General features: G+C 49.8%; 1 protein-coding gene across 2 annotated transcripts in view; it reads left to right on the top strand.

Annotated features, from left to right (window-relative positions):
- Window positions 1–16,311, top strand: part of CERS5 (ceramide synthase 5) — an 81,474-nt gene that overhangs the window by 1,032 nt on the left and 64,131 nt on the right. The window lies entirely within an intron of this gene.

The following is a 16,311-nucleotide window of genomic DNA, read 5'->3' as shown; positions in this document are numbered from 1 at the left end:
GGGGGCCCTCTTCCCCTCTGTCACCTGTGAGCCTCGCTCTGGGGGGGGGCCCTCTTCCCCTCTGTCACCTGTGAGCCTCGCTCTGGGGGGGGGCCCTCTTCCCCTCTGTCACCTGTGAGCCTCGCTCTGGGGGGGGGCCCTCTTCCCCTCTGTCACCTGTGAGCCTCGCTCTGGGGGGGGGCCCTCTTCCCCTCTGTCACCTGTGAGCCTCGCTCTGGGGGGGGGCCCTCTTCCCCTCTGTCACCTGTGAGCCTCGCTCTGGGGGGGGGCCCTCTTCCCCTCTGTCACCTGTGAGCCTCGCTCTGGGGGGGGGCCCTCTTCCCCTCTGTCACCTGTGAGCCTCGCTCTGGGGGGGGGCCCTCTTCCCCTCTGTCACCTGTGAGCCTCGCTCTGGGGGGGGGCCCTCTTCCCCTCTGTCACCTGTGAGCCTCGCTCTGGGGGGGGCCCTCTTCCCCTCTGTCACCTGTGAGCTCGCTCTGGGGGGGGGCCCTCTTCCCTCTGTCACCTGTGAGCCTCGCTCTGGGGGGGGGCCCTCTTCCCCTCTGTCACCTGTGAGCCTCGCTCTGGGGGGGGGGCCCTCTTCCCCTCTGTCACCTGTGAGCCTCGCTCTGGGGGGGGGCCCTCTTCCCTCTGTCACCTGTGAGCCTCGCTCTGGGGGGGGGCCCTCTTCCCTCTGTCACCTGTGAGCCTCGCTCTGGGGGGGGGCCCTCTTCCCCTCTGTCACCTGTGAGCCTCGCTCTGGGGGGGGGCCCTCTTCCCCTCTGTCACCTGTGAGCCTCGCTCTGGGGGGGGGCCCTCTTCCCTCTGTCACCTGTGAGCCTCGCTCTGGGGGGGGCCCTCTTCCCCTCTGTCACCTGTGAGCCTCGCTCTGGGGGGGGGCCCTCTTCCCTCTGTCACCTGTGAGCCTCGCTCTGGGGGGGGCCCTCTTCCCCTCTGTCACCTGTGAGCCTCTTGTTATTTGTGGTTGCTCAGAGATGGTTTTGTGTCCTGATGTCCGAAACTTCCGATATGGAACATCGGTGGTCCTAAAAAAAATTTTTTTCTCCCCTCTATAACCGCTGGTATACGACAGTCCTGTTATGACCCCCCCCCCCTCTTGAGGTTTGCCCCAGCAGCTGGTCACTATATACCGCACATACTGTATATTGTGATGTATGTATATGCCACACCCTACAGTAGATGGTACGTGCCATATCCCCCCCCTATAGGACACTTTCCACACCCCAAGTGTAGACCCCTCTGGAGCTTGCTCAGTACATATCCCAAAACAAACAGAGGCTCAGTAGACGGAGGGCTCCACGCCTGGCTTAGGCTGATGGCAGCTCCTGCTTCTCGAGAGAAGGTCCTCACTGAATCCATGAAGCACTCGGACCCGACCGATCGGCACGACAGGGCACGTTTATGCCTTGTAGAACGCAGTGTCAGTGCGCTGCCTCCGCTCCATTCATTCTCAACGGGCTGCTAGCTGCACTGAGGTTTTCCCCTTAGAGAATGAATGGAGCGGAGGTTGTACATAACCTGGATAAAGGCTCCCCTCTGATGATCGGTGAGGGTCCCACCACCCGTCAGCAAGTTATTGCCATTCTAGCAAATAAGGGATAATTACTTGTTTTCTGGTCATGCACCTTAGATAAGTGTTTGCTTTGCCAGACATTCATGTGTTTTCTATGGGGAGAGGGGAGTAATGTTGCTTTTCCACAGTCCTACATCTGACTATTAACTGACCACGAATTGACTACATACCAGTAATCTGGCGCTTGTTTACTGTCCTGCCGTTCATGGGGTCCGGACAATGCTGAGGACAGATCTCCGCACAGTGGCTCCGCTCTTCAGTGACGTGTTCTCGGCAGCACATCCCTTGTTTACACAGAGCGCTGCCAACAATGATGGATTTCTGCCAGCATTAATGATCCGATCACCTGAAGGAAGAGCGTTTTACTAATTTGCCGGATGAGTACTGGCATGTGCCCACAATATAAGGGCGTAATGGGGAACGAAGAGATGGCGTAATTGAAATCCTTCATCCTCGTGAGGCGGGAGCCCCCCATACATATTGTGATTCTGATGGGACCGGCCGACTACTTTGTATGTGAAATCTCCCTGTACATGGTTGTAGTTCTGACCCGTTACATATGGATCTCTAATATTTCCATACTGTACCTCGGCGTGCTACGGGTTTTATGAATTTAGAGAATTGGGGGAGCTTGTTGTGTTAGGGCACTGTATCTCCTCTGTTCAGTGGCTCCGAGGACCCCCATAAATCGGGATTGGGGTGTTTGCACGGACGGGGCTGTTGAGTATAATGGTGCGGCCGGAGTCGCCATGTTCTCGGTTGTGCATCATTTTCCGGTGTATACGGCTATTGGGGACAGACGGACTGTAGTAGACGTCTTGATATTTGCCTCCAATAAACAGTGTGTAAAGTCTCTTAGGGTGTGTGTCCACGATCAGGCCCCACTGCCTCCTGGACGTGGCGGGTTCTGACCTGCGGGGCCACGAGTCTATTCTGCAGGAAACCGCGGCTGTCCGTGCCCATGATCAGGATTCGGGGCACTGCGGTCTCCCCCTTGTGTCCTATCTATGGAGAACGCTTGCAACTCCACAGCAAAGAATTGACATGCTGCGGCTCGGAAAGTGGCACGGCAGGTCAGTTTTCTCTGCGGGCCGTACACGCACCGTGCTTCTGTACAAGGCATCGTGTTGGGTGCAGTGAAAACAAACTACATCCAAAACTCTGCAAACACTGATGGTGGGCACGCACCTACATTATGTTCATACGTGGGTCCATTTTCCCAATATTAGAATCCGCACGATGGTCGGTTTTTCATCCGCAGTAGTGTATATATTTTCACCATACGGGTGTTGTCGATTTCTCTGTTTTCTGAAGTGGAGCTTCTAGGAGTAGGAACGGGCCCATGAGAATTGACAGACAGATTCTGCCCGTGTACTGTCATCTTAACTGGGTAGGTTTTGGACCAGAGTAGTATACATACAGGGCTTTCTCTGGCAGTCCTGTAGAGAATCAGTGGAGTGGGGGTATAGTGTGCACATTGCTGCTTTGCTTAGGTGGGGGGAAGGCAATACCCCGTTCTGCTGGATCTCCGAGTCTGGACTCCCACTGATCTATGGTTTATCACTTCCATTGTAGTAGGTAATAAGAAATGCTTTAATACCACTCTTCTCCTTTAGGGGTACCACAGAAAATTGTACCCAGATAAAATGACTGTCACCATACGTGAAACCCAAAAGTGCCCATGATCGGTGTTTTGGATGCAGTGTTTTTGCTGTGTCCAAAACGCTGCATTGTACAGTACAGGCACAGTGGATGGATTTCTAGAAATCCCATTCCCGCTCTGCGTGTACATCCCGCAGCGAAAACTCACCTGCGGTACGGCTTTCAAAGCCACAAGCATGTCAATTCTTTGCTGCAGAGTCGCAAGTGAAACCGCGGCGCTCTGAACCCTGACAGGGGGCACGAGCAGCTGCGGTCTCCTGCGCAGGAGACTCGCGGCCCCGCAGATCAGGTCCTGATCCTGGGCACACGCCTCATCCATCAGGCACAGTTGGTGTCCATTTTAAGCTAAAAAACAAAATAGCCTGTGATTTAAGACACGACAACTTATTTTATATGATTTATTGGCATCTATAGATGTAAGGGGGGATCACGGGTTTTGGACCCCATAACTAGTATTTGGGGTACGTGTCTTCTGGTGCCCTGTGCTGCTCCGAGCATTACATGGACGGCCCGTGGATGTCAGCAGGTATCTTCTTCCTCCTGTGATAACGTGGATGGAGAATCACCATTACACGTGTCCGCACAGCGAGGACCTTTTTAGATTTTTAGTCGTATCTGGAATGGGAAACCCCTTGTTAACCATAAGCGCAACATATCCAATATATCTGGTCATCAGTGCCTCTATTTATAACACAGACAACAGTACGCAGTTCTGACTGAAAAAAAAAAAGAAACAACAAACTTTTTTTTTTTTCTCTTTTTTTCTGTTTGCACGTGGTTGTGTAAGAGGCTTTTTTTTTTTTTTTTTTTTTTTTTTTTTCTGCTTCAATGAATTAAAAAGTCAAAACAGTCCCATGTGCCTCTGCGTTCTCCCACTGACATCAATAGGAAGCTTATTCAGACTGTTTCACATAGATTTTCATGTGGATCCATGTCTGTCTTCACCAGGTGGAGCGTATGTCTGTTTCATCAGAGGCCATATGACAGCCAGTCTCCCCATAGATGTCAATGGAGCATTAAAGCGTAATCATTTAGTGTCTGACCTGCTTATATCGAGTAACCAGCATTTGAGCATTTTCGTGCTCACCCGCCACTAACAATAACCTATCTGCAGGTTAAGTGATGAATCAATGAATGATGGGGGTCCCACTACTGAAGCGTCCAGTGACTGGGGGAATGGGGGGTCCTGGAGTCCCTCCTGTGTGAATGGAGAGCTTGTGTGCACCACTTTTCTAGGACTAATAAAGACAGCCGAGTTGTCAGACCCATATACAAAAGTCCTATATGTGCACGACTGCTTTATTCCTGTAGGGAACTTTGGGAGTCCTGTTCTAGTAATCGCAGGTTGTCCTAGTACTCTGACCTCCAGCAATCAGATATGGATCAGTACTGTGGACAGGGGCTTTATTGCCCCCCCCCTCCCATTCCCCAAAAAAAACAAACCAAAAAAACCCAAACAAACCAAAGGGAATTTGTCAGCAGGTTTTTGCCACCTAGTCTGAAAATCGGCATAACATATAGAAAGAAACCTGATTCCAGCGATTCCATTTATTGGGTGGCTTGTTGTAATTTTTATAATCTCTTGCTGATAAAACACCTTTTTTATTTTTTTTTTTATTTTTTTTTATACCACTTAAGGACTAGTAAACAATCTGCCATGTAGTCCTCCATATTCAAGAGCTTTGGATAACCCTGCCTCACTAGTGATTGGCATCTTTCTGCCTATGCACAGTGTACACAGCTGCCGATCAGTGGTTTGGACTGGGTTATATAGAGCTCAGAATTCTGGGAAACTACTTTTGCAGCAGAGAAAACAGTGACTTTATCAACTGCAGCAAGCAGGCCAGTATGTGACAAATCACTGGAATCAGGGTCTCTGTTTCTATATCATGCTGGTCTCAGATTACGCTGAAAACCCTGCTGACAGATTTCCTTTTAACGGGGTTATGACTACTATGTTATTGTGGCGCCCCTGAGGCTACTGTCACCACAGAGGCCCTGCACCTCAGCCGGAGGTGTGGTGCCCCATCCTGGGTAAGAAAGAGGCCATCTACCGGTTCATGCACCAAAAACCTGCAGACACCCAATTGTTAGCTCACACATTAGATCAGGGCTGAGCAGGTCCCATTAATGCTTTGGGACCAGTAATCTGGTTATGGCACTTAAGCCCCATGCACTGTGTCTGGAACCAGCCAGGGGGTGGATCTTGGTGGGTGATTGGGGGAGGTGTCTGTGGTGAGTGGGCGGAGCTAAGTTTGATAGTTGACAGGGTCAGTTGCGAGTTGGGAGGACTAGGGGTCCGGACCCTGGGGGTCTGAAGGGAGAATCCCAATGACTTAGGGGAGGGGTGCCAGACTCCCCTATAGTCTTGTTCCACAAGCAACATCTCAAAGTGGAGGGATTTGGTCGCAAACAGGGTCCCGGTCCCTAGGCTAGGAAAAGACTTTAGGACTTTCTAGTAACAGCGGAGGCCAGGGTGGCTGTACGCACCTTTGGGCCACAAGCAGCACACGAATCCACTGGAAGGGGGTCGCAGAGGATCAGGGAGCCAGGCAGGCAGAAGTCCCTTTAAAGGTCCACGGCCCCTGGCTCAGGGCACTGTGTGTGGAGGCGCAGGACCGGCGGGTGAGAGTCAGCGCAGTCGAGACGACAGGAAAGGCAAACAAAGGGTGTACCGCTACTGGCCTCAGACTTGCTCAGGATCGGCGGATGCCGATCACTGGGGAACCCAACATACCGTGGTCGACTAAGCTGGCTCGGTGAGTAAGAGACTGTTGTTGCAAAGCCACGGTGTAGTCTCCATTCCTTTTGCGTCACAGCCTGCCCTCGTAGACGTTTCATATTTCCAACGGTGGCCCCGGGGTCCGCTCCACCTGTGGGGACCAAGATCACCTCAGCTGCGCCATCACCACCTGCCTGGGGAACACGCAGCGCAGCGATAGCTCACATAGCCGCAAAACCACAGGTGGCGTCACTAACTGTTTCATTGTAACTACAACTCCCATCATCATCATCCCCTTTATTAGAAGAGACACCACCAGGGTCACAGAACCGGGACCCGCCACCGCTGACATCTCCGGACTAGTCCGGCCCGGTTCAGAGCATCGCCTAAGGCCCTGGGGCTGGGCGTGTCACTATTAATATGTGATTGCTGCTCCTGACACCCCCACTAGCTGCAGCCCTGCCATGGCTGTAGGCCGGGTGTCTCACCGGTACCGATCTGATGTTGATGACCTGTTCTAAGTGTAGGTCATCGGTATCATAGTGGAAACCCCTTTACCTATCCCAGCTACAGAACTAGATGCAGATTACACCACTTTTTGGACCTATTTAGGGGTGAAATCACTGTGTACCCGTGTCCTACAGTGACCGCAGTGTGCGCTGCCTGCTCTCCTCCGGTTATCGGCTGCTGCTGTCACCATAATGTTTGTGGAAGGTACAAAGGTTTCTCCTCAGACATAAAGGTCTTCCTTTGATTAGTCCTGATTTATATTTTGGCTATAGAGCGCTGCCCTCACTATGAAATCTTGTGACCGGAGGCTGAATCACTTTCAGTTAAAATCTTCCCTTTTTTTATTTTTTTATCAAAGCAATTCGGCCTTGCTTGTACACTGAGCTACATGCAGGACCCAGAAGCACGTGCAGCAGATGAGCTGTGGCTTATCAGTGTGGAGTCCTCCCCAAATATCTGCAACAGGGGTATGACTAGTCCACAAAGCGCCCATAAACAGTACGGGCGAGGAGAGGACATGACGGCATCCCTCCCCCCCATATATCACCGGCTCTCCACAGCACATGACCCAGCATGCTGTACACAGGAGGGTGATGCCCCCCTTGCCCCGAATGGCGGTAGTGAACCAGCTCTGTGCATATTTGCGCACTGTCAGTCAGCGCGAGCAGGGAGCGCTCTCATTAGGCTAAATTTCCACTGTTTCTTTTTCCTCTAAATATTTGTGCCACGTTGGTAATAAGAGAAGACGAGCTCCGGAGCCTTGTATTCAGCTTTTACTAAAGACAGCAAATTCAGCTGACAGTACATGGCACTCACCAGTGCTCGTGGGGGGGCGCGCCATAGGATACACCATAATGGGGGGGGCGTGCCATAGGATACACCATAATGGGGGGGCGTGCCATAGGATACACCATAATGGGGGGGGCGTGCCATAGGATACACCATAATGGGGGGGTGTGCCATAGGATACACCATAATGGGGGGGTGTGCCATAGGATACACCATAATGGGGGGGGGCGCGCCATAGGATACACTATAATGGGGGGGGGGGCGCGCGCCATAGGATACACCATAATGGGGGGGGGCGCGCGCCATAGGATACACCATAATGGGGAGGGGCGCGCCATGGGATACACCATAATGGGGGGGGGGGGGGGCGCGCCATGGGATACACCATAATGGGGGGGCGCCATGGGATACACCATAATGGGGGGGGGTGCGCCATGGGATACACCATAATGGGGGGAGGGGGGCGCGCCATGGGATACACCATAAAGGGGGGGGGGGCGCGCCATGGGATACACCATAATGGGGGGGGGGCGCGCCATGGGATACACCATAATGGGGGGGGGGCGCGCCATGGGATACACCATAATGGGGGGGGGGCGCGCCATGGGATACACCATAATGGGGGGGGGCGCGCCATGGGATACACCATAATGGAGGGGGGGCGCGCCATGGGATACACCATAATGGGGGGGGGGGGCGCGCCATGGGATACACCATAATGGGGGGGGGGGGGGGGGCGCGCCATGGGATACACCATAATGGGGGGGGGGGCGCGCCATGGGATACACCATAATGGGGGGGGGGCGCGCCATGGGATACACCATAATGGGGGGGGGGGCGCGCCATGGGATACACCATAATGGGGGGGGGGCGCGCCATGGGATACACCATAATGGGGGGGGGGGGGGCGCGCCATGGGATACACCATAATAGGGGGGGGGTGGGGCGCGCCATGGGATACACCATAATGGGGGGGGGGGGCGCGCCATGGGATACACCATAATGGGGGGGGGAGAGCGCCATGGGATACACCATAATGGGGGGGGTGGATAGGGCCATAGGATACACCATAATGGCCTCCAGCCCTCCAGCATTTTTGGCCTCCTGACCCTATCCTGCTGGGTGAGGTTCCTTCATCGTTCAGGGACAGATTGGTGAAATGAATGGCTTCTCTCCAGTCGAAGTATTGCAGTTTCCATTTAATTCTATAGGAGCTGTTAACCCCTTAGTGAACAGGCCAAACTTTCCAAACTGAAATGTCACTTTATGTGGCAATCATTTTAAACTGTTTCTAATCCTCTCAAAGATTTTTCAATGACCTATTTTATGTTATGATAATGGTAAGTTTAGATCATTATGATCTGAGAGATATATTTGGAATCTTCAAAATGTGAATGATTGTCTTTTAAGGCCGGGATTTTGCAAGCGTATGACTGAGTTGTTCACTTATCTCAGGTCAGTTCTAGGCTATGTGTGCACGTTGTGTAGTGTCCATGCTGAAAAATCTGCAGCGATTTGGCAGTGCATGTGCGCTTCAAATTGCTGCAGAAACACTGTGTAATGGCTGCAGTGTGTCTGCAGAATAGATGCAGATTTCATGCGCTCTGGATACTGCCTCTCCCATAGACAGAGTGGGAGCTGCATCCAAAGCGCACAAAATAAGTGACATGTTACTGTTTTGAGCGCAGCGATTTGGATCAAAATTTCAGCATGCAAATCGCTGCGCTCTCAAACGCAACATGCGGATGGAATATGCACAATTTTCATAGATTGTGCTGGAGACGCAGGATGCATGCGTTTACAATGCAGTGCTAGATGCAGCGTAAACGCATGAGATTACGCAACATGCGCACATAGCCTAAGTTTTACTGGTGACCACTAATGGGTTAAATCCTCCAATATAGCCGCCTCATTCTTTGTGCATATGGCTGTAGTGGTTACCGCGCCTGGGTTAGTATTGGGAAATCAGAGCCTAATATAGGCTGTGTGCACATGATGTGTTTTTGCCGCGTTTCAGAAATCTGCAGGGAAATCCTGATGCGAGCAAAGTCTGAAAATTCTGAAGTGTGCACGCATAAAAAAACCACTGCAAAAAATGCATGCTTTTTTTATTCCGCAGTGTTCTTCCTGTGAGAACATGCAGATTTTCTGCAGCCAAATATGCAATGTGTGCACATAGCCATACAGTGGCACATGCTGAGGATATAATAAGATGGGGCAGCAGAGGTTGAGCAGGCGCCGGCCGTGCTGGGTGCAGCCTGTGTGCTGCTATTAGCACTGGATTGAATCACAGCCATAAAAGAAACTGTTTCATAAGCAACCTTCATTCAGCCTCTCCCTCCACAAAAAGTGATACAGAAAGTGTCAGCGTACGTGCCCACCATGAGTGTTACTTGCGTTTTTGACGCTGGATATTTATATATGCAGCATTTTGCAGTACAAGCAAAGTGGAAGGGATTAATAGAAATCTCATGCCCACTGAGCTTCCTTTTTACTGTGTAAATTGACCTGCTATGCGGTTTCCCATCCGCAGCATATCCAGTTATCTTGTGGATACGCTGAGTTTTCTGTGCATTTTTGGTGTGTTATCACTGCGGAAACACATGAAAAAAGCATGTAATCCGCACCTAACAATGTCAATAGCAGGAAGTGTAAAAAACAAATAAAAAAAAACCCAAACAACTAATTTATATAAGGGAGGACACATCCAACAGGAGCGAAAAAAATACCCGCAGCTTTAAAATCGCAAGTAAACTAAGGCTGCTTTCACACATCTGGTTTTTTGCAGTGCGGCTCAATCCGGCTTAAAAATCTATGCAACGGATGCGGCGAAATCACCGGATCCGTTGCATAAGTTTTTCCATGCGGCCCGTCCGTTTTTTGACGGATGCGGCTTGATACTGAGCATGCGCAGTGCAAAAAAACCGCATCCGGCGTCCATAGGCTTGCATTATAAATCGCACGATGCGTTTTTTTTGCCGCAACAAAAAACGTGCCAGGCAACATTCAATCCGGCAAAAAACGGACGCAACGCAAGGCCATGCAGCACAATACGGCGCTAATGCGAGTCTATGCGGGAAAAAACGCAACCGGCGGCAAAAAAAAGTTGCTTTTTTTTTTCTGCAAAGCGCCGTATTGTGCCGCTCAGCAAAAACCAGATGTGTGAAAGCAGCCTTAGGTGCGGAGATTCTGCAGCACCAAACGCTCAACTGATCCTGATCATGGCAATGTGACCGCCAAATTTAAATAGACTTTTACATTTTAAAGGACTTGTCCATTCTCTTGATTTTAAAAAAACAAAACAGGACCCCATAAACCCACATGCATATTGCTGTCCCGTCCAGTCTGGGCACTTGTGGTCCAGTAGAATAAATGTGACTGCTGCAGCCGCAGGGTTAATGATCGGACGGTGACCAATGTCTGAGGAGGTGCATCAGGAAGTTCTGTAACAAATACATCTCATTTTATTTTATTTTTGTATTGCTTTCTGCATATTTCTTAAGTGGGGGGGGGGTAAAACTATTGGTGGCATTTTTTTAAAAAATAAATAAAAAAATAAATAAAATAAAACCTGCCCGTTACACTCCTAGCTGAACACTAGCAAAGTTTCTAATCACAATTTTAATCTCCTAAATCATCTGCTGCAGGAAACTGATATAAATGACGTCCGAGATGTTATGTAGAAAATGTATCAGTTATCTCCATGCAGCAAAATGTGAAGGCGTTAATTTTACCAGTGTCCTACAAAGCTTCAAGATGGCTCTGCCAATATGACTTTCGTGAAGAGTTGGAGGTTTTAGGCTTTGTGCCCACTCTGCAGATTTGATGCAGACGTTTTCTGCACGCTGTGATTAAAAAAAATGTCAAAACCGGATGTGGTTTTCGTGCGGTTTTTGAAGCATCAAGAATAGAAAATTTTAATAAAGCTAGGGGGAGATAGAGATGCTTTAAATCTAAGTTGCCTGCCCCATCTTGTACTCGCCCTCCGGCGTTCTCCTCTGTTCTCAGACACTCCTGGAGGTCTCTCTTCAATGCATGTCTGAGAGCCTCGTTCTGGCACTCTTAAGACGTAACTTCTGACTTCCAGACAGTCAGGAGTTCAAAACGCAAGATGGTGCCGAGGGACTGGGCGACATCTGTAGAAGGTGAAGACACTGGATGGTGAGTATAAGAGTAGGGGCAGGGACCTTAGATTAAGGGTACGCTCACACGAGCGTGAAAATTCTCGCATTACACTCGGACCAATGTTATTCTATGAGTGCGAGCTGTTGGTCAGCTTTTCTCGCATCCAGATTCTGGATGCGAGAAAAGCGGCAGCATGCTGCGTATTCATACGTAAAATGTCTCTGACTCGCCAATACAAGTCTATGGGTTTGAGAAAAAAAACGGACGTCAAACGGACGGCACACGGACCATCCTAGTGACATCCGTTTTTATGAATACAATTCTATCATGTAGCATAGAACACTGTAAATGTTCATGTTATTGACTGTAAATGACTAATAGCTGCTGAGAAAACGGACAGCACACGACAGCACACGGATGACAAGTGAGAAAAATTCGTCCGACTCTCGCAAACAAGAATGGGACCATTTTTTTATGTTCGTTTGAGTCCAGCCTAAAAGTGCCACTCCAGTGCTGAAACCCCAACCCGCCCCCCCCCCTCCCTCTGGAGTGGTGCTTTCATTTTAGTTAATTTTTGTTAAGTCCAAGTAGGTATTACCACTGGTATCATTGGGTGTGTACTCCACCCCCCCTGTACAATGTTCACTAATCATAAACAGGCAGCAACACTCAAAGTACAAACCCCACCATAAAATGAGATCAGACTACCCCTGTGCGATGTGGTGACAGTCTGATCTCACGCCAGGGCCAGTTGCTGTGCGTACAGCAGAGTGTAATTACTGGCATCTTTGTGCGTTCATCTCCTGACAGTCCATGTATGGGAAGGGCAGTACAGCGGAGTTCAGCTGTGTCACGTTACAAACCTTCGGTCAACCCTCCCCTCATAGTGCTGCCTGCTCTGCTGCATTACCCTTCCCGCCAAACCGCCTGCCTGGAGATGAAAGATGAAAGGTGCCAGTATTTACACTCCTGTCTGCTGTGTTTTTGCTCTGCAGAGAGATCAGGGCTGTTGTGATTATGTCATTGAGAAACCTGCTGTCAGCTATGGTGGGGGCGTGTCCTTCTTTTCTCTGTGTTGCTGCCTGCTTATGATTGGTCAGCATCATACAGGGGGAAGAAGTACACGCCCCCAGTGAAAACGCTCTGAAAATACCCACTGGTCTTTAAAAAAAAAAAAGGCAAAAAAAAGTAACTCCTTACCTGCCGTATATGTCGATAAGATGTCCTAAATGGAGAGGCAAAACAAAAAAAACCCTTCATTATCTTTACCGTGAAAAGTCTTTTAGTGGGACACTTCAGAGCTCAATCAGAACTATGTCCTGGAGATTATAATTTGCCATCTTTATCCACCCTATTTAAGGTCTGTTCATGCGATAACTTTGAACTATTGTCATTGTTTTTTTGTTTTTGTGTTTTTTTTTTTTTTTTTTAAGAGCAGGATGAATTTTGGTCTTTCACCTCATTTCCACCCCGTGTGCTTTTGTCCTTCCCAATAATCACTAGGTGTGAATGCACCTTTAGACCTGGATTGTGTCTTGGATTATTTACTTTCTTGCACTGATAAGCGGTGTGCGCTCTTCAGGTCGTGTTCACGTATCATAACTTTACACTACAATCTCTGCAATGCAGGGACATGGGGCATGTGAACACCTTTGTGTCTCTGGACTGCGCAGGATTGACTGATAAGCCATGTCATAAGACTGACGTTACATAAAGCTGCATTTACAGGTGATCAGCGAAATCCCCCACTGAGCTCCATCTAACGCGCAGCTATTCCGGCCCTGGAGATGGACATTAATGTCCTTATAATGTAACGCTATAGGGTCGGGTGCACTGCTGGTATCCCACTATTTGTTATTGTGACCTTTTTTTGTTTTTTTTGTTTGACAGAGGATTGCATTAAATCTTGTATAGTGATTACTGACATTCTACCTTTCCGATGACATTGGCTTTGAATGACTGAGAGTACTTTGCCAGTGAGGTCTATGGGGACTGCCATAAATAGTGCTGGAGGAAATGTGAACCAAACTTGTAAGTGATGTTGGTCATATTCGTATGCCGTAGCTTACCCCCCCCCCCCCCAATACGCTTGCATTCCGCGGCTTAACCCCAATACGCTTGCATTCTGCGGCTTACCCCCCCATACGCTCGCATGCCGTGGCTTACCCCCACCCCCATACGCTTGCATTCCGCGGCTTACACCCCCCCCCCCCCATAAGCTTGCATTCCGCGGCTTACCCCCCCCATACGCTTGCATTCCGCGGCTTACCCCCCCCATACGCTTGCATTCCGCGGCTTACCCCCCCCCATACGCTTGCATTCCGCGGCTTACCCCCCCATACGCTTGCATTCCGCGGCTTAACCCCCCCATACGCTTGCATTCAGCGGCTTACCCACCCATACGCTTGCATTCCGCGGCTTACCCCCCCTCCCACCCATACGCTTGCATTCCGCGGCTTACCCCCCCCCCATACGCTTGCATTCCGCGGCTTACCCCCCCCCCCCATACGCTTGCATTCCGCGGCTTACCCCCCCATACGCTTGCATTCCGCGGCTTACCCCCCCCATACGCTTGCATTCCGCGGCTTACCCCCCCCCATAACGCTTGCATTCCGCGGCTTACCCACCCCCCATACGCTTGCATTCCGCGGCTTACCCACCCCCATACGCTTGCATTCCGCGGCTTACCCCACCCCCATACGCTTGCATTCCGCGGCTTACCCACCCCCATACGCTTGCATTCCGCGGCTTACCCCCCCCATACGCTTGCATTCCGCGGCTTACCCCCCCCATACGCTTGCATTCCGCGGCTTACCCACCCCCATACGCTTGCATTCCGCGGCTTACCCCCCCCCCATACGCTTTCATTCCGCAGCTTACCCCCATATGCTTACATTACACAGTTTACCCCCCCCCATACGCCTGCATTCCGTGGCTTTCCCTCCCCATACGCCTGCATTCCGTGGCTTCCCCCCCATACGCCTGCATTCCGTGGCTTCCCCCCATATGCTTGCATTCCGTGGCTTCCCCCCTATACGCTTGCGTTCCGTGGCTTCCCCCCTATACGCTTGCGTTCCGTGGCTTCCCCCCCATACGCTTGCGTTCCGTGGCTTCCCCCCATACGCTCGTGTTCCGTGGCTCCCCCCCATACGCTCGTGCGCTGTTTCTACCGACTTCTGACCTGAGCCCTCGGTGGGCACTAGGGGGTCTCTATGAAGATGGTAGCGCGTATTTGCTTGTGTTATTGTGCCGGCTGGAGCTGACTGACTGCATATCCTTTAATGACACCAGCAATCATTAGCACTGATGGATTAGTTACCGGGAGATATTCTTGTCAGGGATTTGGTTGCAATCCCTGGTCTTAAATTGCATCCTCTGCCTCCGAGATATCTCCGTCGTCTTTACACAAACCCCAATTAAAATAATCAGTGATAAGCTACGGCCAGAAACCACCGATCAGGGTGTTACATTTATCTACAGCGTGTGTATGGTGCCAACTGACCAATGGGGGGGAGGTATAGCGGGAAATGAGACAATGGCATGAAAAATTCCCTTGCATTTCCGGGTGATATCAGGTTTGGTTACTTATCGACAGAGCAACTTCTTTAACCCTTCCTTGCAGGGCTTATTTTAGTTTGTTTTTTATCCTCTTCATATACAGTAGGGCTTATTATTAGCTAAAGGAGTCGTAGTTTTGAATGTAACATTAACTGTAGGATATACGGGGCTGAAAAATAGGAAAAAATCCTCATTGGGTGATACGGTGACAAAAAATTGCAACTTCACCGTTGTGTTTTGGGTTTGGTTTTCATGGTGATCATTATGTGGTGACCTGGTAACATGATTCTTCAAGTCAGCACAATTAGTGGTCTTATTTGTGTTATTTATTTTTTTAATAGTTTAAAAAATTTGTTTTCAGTTTCTCCATTTACTGAGACCCATATAGGGTATTTTAAGGAATAATAATATTCATTTATATAGCACTGTTAATTCCACAGTGATACAATGGCAACACTGTCCCCATTGGGCTCACAATACAAGTTCCCTATCTGTATGTCTTTGGAGTGTGGGAGGAACCGAGAACCTGGAGGAAACCCACGGAAACACTGAGAACATGCAAACTCCTTGCAGATGGTGTCCTTAGTGGGATTTGAACCCAGAACTGCAAGGAATCTTGTGCACTTGCTACTATACGAGTATATATTTGTGGTACAAATTTGCCAATGCTGGCCACGTCAGTCTTGTGGTATGTCACTCCTGCGGATGTCGCTGTGTATTTCACCCTTGTAGTGTGACATTTTTGCAACTATATCCTTGCTGCATCCTTTCTGCAGTAAATGCAGGCCGCTAGAAACGTACACTTAAGCTGGGTCACACACAACGACGTCACTGTTACGTCACCATTTCCTGTGATGTAACAGCGACCTTAGATGATCACTAGTAAGCTGTCAAACATGTAATTTTAAGCAGCGACAGAGCAGCGATCATAGCGACCTCAGACGGTCGTTGGGACGTGTCACGCGTTGCTATGCGACGACTCTGACCTTGATAGAAGTGTGGTGTTTACCCCTAGACATGTTTTGCGTTGCCTTTTTTCACGCCCCTCTATTCCGATTAGTGATCACTACAGCAATGCCTGATTGGGTGACCGTGCCAAACAAAGAACAACACTATAGCGCAGGGGTGGGCAATTCATTTTCCCATGGGGCCGCATGAGAAATTGGGATGGTGTTTAGAGGGCCGGACTAATATAATTAACTCTGTTCCTACACACATATACATATATACATATCTTTGTGTGTATATGTGTGTGTGTATATATGTATGTATATGTGTATATATATATGTGTGTGTGTGTGTGTGTGTGTGTGTGTGTGTATGTATGTATGTATGTATGTATGTATGTATATATATATTATATATATATATA

The sequence above is a fragment of the Anomaloglossus baeobatrachus genome, chromosome 2 (genome assembly GCF_048569485.1).
Source record: "Anomaloglossus baeobatrachus isolate aAnoBae1 chromosome 2, aAnoBae1.hap1, whole genome shotgun sequence".
NCBI lineage: Eukaryota > Metazoa > Chordata > Amphibia > Anura > Aromobatidae > Anomaloglossus > Anomaloglossus baeobatrachus.
Note: the sequence above shows the minus strand (reverse complement) of the source record. Positions and strands in the feature narration are given on the sequence as shown.